Source organism: Cibotium barometz, chromosome 38, assembly GCF_041138505.1.
Source record: "Cibotium barometz isolate CiBa-2024 chromosome 38, ASM4113850v1, whole genome shotgun sequence".
Taxonomy (NCBI): domain Eukaryota; kingdom Viridiplantae; phylum Streptophyta; class Polypodiopsida; order Cyatheales; family Cibotiaceae; genus Cibotium; species Cibotium barometz.
In genome coordinates, this window is record NC_141083.1 from 21213963 (window position 1) to 21222646 (window position 8684).

The window sequence follows — 8684 nt, forward strand, 5'->3', positions numbered from 1 at the left end:
AAAACTTATAGGCACTTAAAACAAGGGCTGGGATGGATGGATTCAGTGAGCTGCACGAGCAAACGTGGAGAAACGCAATTGGAAAAAATAGTGAAAAAAACCATGGAAAAAAAAGCGTGGAAAAGAAAATATTCCTCCTTTTTGCTTAGCTAGTAAGTTTTGGGCACCCAAGTGTGAATAAGGGTCAATTGTATATAAGGCATTTTCTCATAATGAAAAGGACACAATCCCCTTTGTGCTATTGAGAGCTCTCCCCTTATGCTTTGTGAGAGAGTGAGGAGTGAGAGCATTCTAACATTGTGCCTCTTTCATGCTTGTGTGTTTATGGTTATATATGAGAGAGTGTGATTGGTCTATGTGATGGTGTGAACGACTCCATGCTGACAGTGTGGAGGTGGAGCTTGGAGTTTGGAGCTTTACAAGAGAGCTTGGAGGCCTCAAGTACCCGAGCTTGGAGGCCTCAAGTACCCGAGATCGAAGCATTGGTAAGTACCCCACGATGGTTGTGTTCTATTGCTCTTCCATTATTAGGTGAATGTGTAGAGTTCCTTCTTGGAGGTGCGGTAGCCCATAACATTTTTGGTGTCGTTGTGCTGGAAATACCTTTGTCTCTTTCATACTCTTTGAGTTTCAGCTCCCATTGCATAGTATTCATTATTTCCTTTGCATTCTGGTTTGCATTCTGGTAGTGCATTGTGTGGAAATGAAAGGATAATGTGTGTGGTTGAGAAAAAAGTTATAGTTTTGATGCTGTGAATGTTGTGGAGAGTAGTTTAGGAAAGGATTCATTGGTTACTCTTGTTAATTTTGAAGTTAGCTTCACAAAAAACGCCAACGTGATGAAGAAGCAGGTTGGGTGTTGTTTTCTTTTTTTCAAAAAAAATCAAAAACATAAGGGACCATTGATTGAGCCAAGAACTTGTATTTCATTCCTTTGTATTGGCACAATCTGATTTTCATCATTTGGATAAGTATTATGCACCCAAGATCACAAAGTACTGATGCGGAAAACTCCACATGAAAGTGCAGGAAAGTTGTTCACAGCGTGAACCATTTCTTGCAATTTCATGCCGTGCAAGTTGCTCACGAAATTAGTGCCGTAATTTTCATCAAAAATCACGGGATTACATTCCAAAAATAGAAAGCCTTATCCTGACACCTCTGGCACAGTGCAACCCTCCAAAAATTGGATCACGTGAAAGTGCAGTAGACCTTCACAACGTGAACCATTTCCGAAGCAGTTCATGGCATGAAACCCCTTTTGTTTCACGACGTGAAAGAAATCCTGTAGGTTGATGTGAAGGCCAAAACTGACGGATTGACAAAAATAAGGCTGTAAGGGTCGGCTACTAAAGAAAGGGAATTTGACTAAAAGAATGAATTTAACCCTAAGGAGGAAAATTGTTGAGCACGTGAAAGTGCAGGAGGAAAACCGTTCACACGATGTGAACCATTTTCCTATAGTTTCACGAGGTGAACCGAGTCCTGTTGTTTCACGACGTGAAACATTCTATGCTAATTCACGCCTCCTGAGTGAACAAAGTGATAGAATAAAAAATTGAATCAAATTGGGTTAATTAATAGCTTATCAAATCATACATACATGCACTTAAGATCTAGAAAACTCATCGGAGATGATCTTACGCCTAACGATAGTGCATCAAATCATCCAAGAACTTCCTACCAAAGAAGTGTGGGATCAAGACATTCCACAAGCACACACTTGAGTGTTTTGAGAAACCTGACCACCATAGAAACTAGTAGTGAAGAATCCATGGAAGAAGGGCTGAGATACACTGGGTTTGGGGAAGGAGATAAACCACACTCCCCAACCAAGTCCAGTGGGATCATTGATATCGCCCGTGGATTTTTCAATCTCCAAACTAGTCATGATGAAGAAGCGCAATTTGCGGGCATGGATCCGTCAACTAGCGCTAGACTCAGTCCAAGACAAGAAGTGCCATTCCAAGCGTTGAATTCTAGGCTGTCAAATACTTGCATCCCTCGAATTAGAGGAGATATGGAAAGTGCAGTTAGGATGGGTCAAATATTCTTTCCCACCACCAAGGAAATGGAATTGGACCTCCAATGAAGTGAGGTAGAATGACAACTCCGAGAATTGAGCTTAAGGAAACAAGAGCTTGATACTCGTAGGGCAAGAGATGAGAGAAAAGAGACATGAAGTGTTAACCCACTCCAATCACGAGGAAAAGAACCTGAAATTTCTACAGGTAGAAGTGATGGAGAAATTCCGAACTTGGAACCCATCAACGAGGAATCCAGAATGGAGGAAGGGTTTATAACCAGAGAAGAAGAGGGTAACATAGCTAACTCGATTGTAGAAGTAGAGGACCAACTCTATACCAAGAAGGATATTGAGTTAATGATCAATCACCCTACATTCTTACAAGACATGGAGCTCTTAATTACACAAAGACGCAGAGAGGCTACTATTGGGGAATCCCACCAGGGTACCACAACTGGACCAGTCCATGAACCCGAGATACTTAGAAGAGCCAATATAGGTAGGGGACAAGGTCTAGGAAAGGGGGGAGCAATTCCCTAGAGACCCAGAAACGATCCAGCCATGGACCTTAATGTAGCCACAAGGACAGACTTGTTAAATATGGTAGCAGAGATGGGTAGGGGGATGGTCAGGGAGTTAGGTTCTACTCTAGAACCCCGACCTTCTCAAATGAAACCCCATATCATTTCAAAACTAGTCCAAAATTCTCTGGGGATGGGGATCCTATCCAACATGTAGAGATTTTCAAATCTACATGTGTGAAACCTACGGATCGGTCAGTGATGTGACCATGATACATGCTTTCTCGTTGACCTTAGAGGGAAAAGCTCATCAGTGGTTCATAACCCTTAAGCCTGAGGACAAGGTTAACTTCACTAGGTTAAAGAATGTTTTTGTGCGTAGTTTTTCCTGCAATGGGGACAGATGGAGCCCTATGGCCCAACTACATAACATCAAAGAAAAGGAAGATGAGTCAATGAGAGACTGTCTCTCACCTGAAGAACTTAAATTCAAGGTGAAACCTCCATGACAGGTTAGCAGATGATCAGTTGTTACCTTGTTTCAGGAGAGGGGTTAGAGACGATAAAATGCATGATTACCTGGTACTAGCCCGGCCAGCTACCCTTGATGCATGCTGCAAATTGGCAATTGAATACAAAGATAACATGTTAGAATTGCCACAACCTGAGGATGTTAGAACATCTACAACAATCGCGACTTCGCGGGTCGTCTCGAGTCATCAAGAAATTGGAACTCCAAGCAAGCAAGTCAGACATATGATTTTGGATGAGCTCAGCAATGCCATATTAGAGAAATTAAAAGTCACGAAAGGAAGAGAGATGTCAGGCCATGGGCAGAGTCACCTATACCCCCACAGGGAATTGGTGTGGTGCTCCATGTACAGACTAAATCATACCACCACCGAATGTCCACAGTTAAGGGCAAGACCATTACTTTATTGTGCGCACTGTGTAAAATTGGGAAATCATGACACGTCAATGTGTAGATTCCCAAGGTTTCAAAATGCGGCACAACTACCAGCAGATAGAGTCCCATTGGCTTTGTTGGCACCACCTATGCAGATCACTGCCACTATAAGACAACCCAACTCTTCCTACTTACCTAGGGGGATGTTTTGGGTATAAGATGCTTCGCCCTTGCCACCACCAGTTCTACTGCCCCACAACCACCACAGGCTAAGATCAATCAAGTATTGATTGAAGAGCCATTGGAAGATGTTGAACTGGTGTGGGAATTAGAAATTAGTGGGGAATACTACGAGGACATGGTGAGGTCATGCTAGCATATTGTCCTACAGAATAACATGCAGTACCTATGTTTCAAACCACGGTACAGTGGAAGGGCAAGGAAATAAACTCAAATATGAGAAGAGGACCTTTACAATGTTATGGCTGCGATGGGCCACATCGAGTAGCCGAATTCCCGAACAAGAATATGAGTCATACACACCAACCACAACAAGTGGCGACCACACCCAATGACATGCCAGTGCTCACCTACACTAAATGTGGAATTGATCAATTGTCCCTACTACCGAGCAAGTGGTTTTACTTCTACGGCTAATAAAGCAACCATCCATACCATTAGTGTACAATCTAGGAAGATTACGCCGCTCAATGTCTTAACATGAGCTCAAGCTCAGTTATAGGAGACAATGGAAGGAACCGGGCGAATGCGACTATTTCCAACTGTAGGAGAAGAGTGAAGAAATTAGGAAAGGGAGGCACATGGGTTACAATCCAAGATGGATTCGAATAAGATACAATTGATACTAGATCCACACAATCAAAGGAAGAAGGGAATCAAGGGATCAATCTGGGAGGATTAGACCTAGGAAAGCAAGGAGAACAACCAGCAACTCCAAAGGGGGTTGATGAGTATCCCAATGCCGAGACGAAGAAATAAGGAAGCTAGAAGATGCCAAGGCCTTAGTCGAAGAGTACCAACGAGTACCAACAACTTCATGAAACTAAGCCAAGGGCCAGTCGAGTAAGGGATACCATCTATCCACAAGATAAACTACCTTGGAATAGGGTCTTGAACATGCTAACCCTGATTTCAGAGGGAACTAAAGAGCACTCCCAAACAAACACAATGACTGAGTTGGGAGGATCTATTCATTCCTTCCCCTTGGAAGAATACGAGACACCTTGATGGGAAGAACACTCTATATCCAAGGAACCTAGGGATATAGGAAGCCTCGCGGGTGGGTGGCTGTACTCTCCACACCTGTCCATATGCCCTTGGGGCAACTGTTATGCAATTCACTCGCTTTATGGACAGATGTAAAAGAATGGATCGAGGGAGGTCTAAGGCCATCCGATAATATTGATGAGACTCTGCCACCCTTGGCAGAAAGACCCTTGAAGCATACCAAGGAAACACGAGTCGTTAAGATACCAGTTAACCAAGTGGGACACTACTATGAAAGTGACGACACGAACGCTACCATCCCGATTCATCATAATGGATACCAGGCATTGGCTATCCTGGATGGTGGGGCAAGTGTCAGCATCATTACCAAACATTGTGGGAAAATTGATCTAAGAAGAGCAGATCTAATCGTTAAGATGGCTGATGGAACATCTTTGAGACCCATTGCACTCTTGGAAAATGTTAAATATTCAGACTTTTTACGTTTCACTATCGTCATACATTTGTAGTCTCATGAACTTCCTACGCCAACCTGATACATATGACATAATATTGGGATGACCCTTTATGGATGAGGGAACCCAAATTGTTGCATGATTGGGCCTTGGATCATGTATATGTACGCACGGACTTACTGAGAAAAGATGCAGGGGAGAAGAGAGCTTGAGCTCTTGCAAGCACACACACACACACTCACAAAACCCTAAAAGAGAACACACAAGGTGAGAGGCTGAAAATCTTCTTCTTCTTCACACAACACTCAACACACCATATACAAAGATAAGAGTACACACAATATGAAAGGTAAACCAAATACATACTAGGGTTCTCTATAGTGTGAACCCAACTAAATGAGCTGGCGCTATAACTATGCAAGATTCTAGAATGGCTCACACAGCCTGTCATCCCACTGGCTGCATATCACCCATGATCTCACCAGCCATGCCAATGGTGTAAGTGTGGGGCCTATTCCCCAGGCGGGTCATCAGTGTCCACCACCTCACTAGATGAGCTCAATATCTCAACACTCCCCCTCGAGCTCAACTCCATCTCATGTACACCAAGCAAAGCCCTGAATCTACAGAGCTTCTCTGTACCCAATGCTTTGGTGAAGATATCAGTGACCTGATCCTGTGTGCTGACATAAACAAGGTCAACGTCTCCTGCTAAAACCTTCCTCTGACAAAATGATAGTGGATCTCTATATGCTTCGTGTGAGCATGAAAAACTGGGTTCTTGGCCAACTATATAGCACCTCTGTACTCGGCCTCTGTACTCGATAGAGTAACCGTAGGCTGCTTCTTGTTGCTCCAAGTCATAGCAACACTCCCCAAAGAAAACATGAAGCCACTAGTAGATCTTCTATCTGAGATACTACCAACCCAATCAGCATCTCTGTACCCATGTACACATATCTCTGTTGTCCTCCCAGTTTCATAAAATAGTCCACAATGCAAAGTAGACCTCACATACCTCACTATGCATCTCAATGCATCCAATTGCAGCTTCCGAGAGGAACCTGCATAAATTGACCAACCCAATAGCATAGCTCAAATCTGGCCTGGTGATCGTCATGTAGATCAAGCTTCCTACTATGTGCCTATACATAGTAGGATCCTCCAAAATCTCTCTTGAATCTGCACTCAACTTGCCATTTTGATCCAATGGCACTGAGATAGGCTTACAGCCTATCATACCATACTTGGACAATATGTCCAAGCCATACTATCTCTGTAGTAGTAATCCAATACCATATGGTGACCTAATCACCTCAATGCCCAAGAAATATCTGAGCTCCCCCAGATTCCGTCATCTCAAACTTATGTCTAAGCAAGATCTTTACATCAAGGATCTTTGCATCATGGTCCCCCGTAAATGATCAGGTCATTTACATAGATGACAACAAGCACAACCCCTCTATCACTGTGTCGTCTCACATACAGCGAGAAATCTGCATTGGCTACATGAAAGCCAATAGTGACAAGATATTAAGAAATCTTGTCACTATTGGCTACATGAAAGCCAATAGTGACAAGATATCCAGAAATCTTGTCAGACCATGCTCTTGGTGCTTGTTTTAAGCCATACAAGGCCTTCTTCAACCTGCAAACATGCTCTGGGTGACTCACATCCTCATAACCAGGTGACTGCAACATATACATTCCTGCAAATCCCCATGCAAAATTGCATTCTTTACATCCATCTCATGTAAAGACCATTGCTTTGATGTAGCCACTGCTATCACAACTCTCACTGTTGCCATCTTGGCAACTGGGCTGAAAGTTTTCTCATAATCAATGCCATATATCTTTGCATATCCTTTGGCTACCAATCTAACCTTGTACCTGCTTATGCTTCCATCAGTGTTATGTTTTACTTTGTACACCCACTTGCATCCAATGGCTTTCTTGCCTTCAGGCAATTGCACTAAATCCCAAGTCTCATTTCCATATAGTGCATCCATCTCCTCATCCATAGCTTTCTCCCAACACACATTTCCAACAGCCTCATCATGCATGTGGGCTCTACAACCTGTATAACTTTTGTCATGTATGCATAGTGATGTGCCACATAACCATCATAGGTAAACCTCTGCACAGGATTCTTCACCCTCCCAGATCTTCGCAGCTTTGCATTCATGGCTTCCATAGCCTTCTTTACACCAGGTGTTCTCATAGCTGGTATCCCAAGATCCTCATCAAGGCTCATCTCTGAGCCACTAGACTCTCCATCAACATGCACATATGCAATGCATCTAAAGACTTTCAGATGAGACAAATCAGGTTTTCTGTTGTATCCCTTTTGCTCAAGGGAACACCCAATAAACACACATTTTTCAGCTTTTAGATCCAGCTTAGTTCTCAGCTCATCTGACACATGCACATATGCAATGCATCTAAAGACTTTCAGATGAGACAAATCAAGTTTTCTGCCCCAGTAAACCTCTCCTCTAGAGTTACATCATGTAGGGCTGTAGTTGGAGTCCTGTTCGTGATGTAAACTACTGTAAAAACAGCCTCAACCCAATAGCTATGCAGTATATTTTTCTCTCCCATCAATGCTCGCACAATCTCAGCAACGTGCCTGTTTTTCTACTCAGCAATGTGCCTGTTTTTCTGCTCATCAACAACTCCATTTTGTTGCGGAGTGTATCTGCATGTAAACTGTCTCTGAATACCATTCTTCTTTAAAAATTCAGAGAGAAGTACTCTCTCCCTCCATCTGCATGTAAACTGTCTCTGAATACCATTCTACACGTAAACTGTCTCTGAATACTATTCTTCTTTAAAAATTCAGAGAACTCATTGGAGAAGTACTCTCCCCCTCCATCTGACCTTAGGCACTTTACATGTTTCCCTATTTGCTTTTCAACCATAACTCTGAAATTCTGAAAATGAGTGAACACCTCACTCTTCTCCTTCATGAAGTATACCCACACTTTCCTTGTGTGGTCATCAATAAATGTCACATAATACCTGCAGCCTCCCATAGACATGGTCTTCGTAGGACCCCATACATATGAATGCACAACATCTAGTGCATTTCTGCTCACATTTCTGTCATGTGGAAATACATGCTTTGTTTGCTTTCCAAATTGGCATGCTTCACATATTTTCTGCATACCTTCAACTTTAAACTTTGGCAGCCATGTCACACAATTCTTTTAGTCTGTATAGACTTCATTCTTTGCACATTCACATGTCCAATTCTTTTATGCCAAATGTCTGTGCAACAATTCCTGAACCATTTGCAAACATCGCAGCACTCACTTCAGGCATGTTTACATTCAATGTAAACATTCTGCCCACTTTGTTGCCTTTTGCAACCAACCTGCACTTGTCTTTAAAGTCTTCAACATAACAACCATCAGGGTTAAACCGAACCTGCAAACCCTACTCAATCATCTTGCTTTTGCAACCAACTTGCACTTGTCTTTAAAGTCTTCAACATAACAACCATCAGGGTTAAACCGAACCTGCAA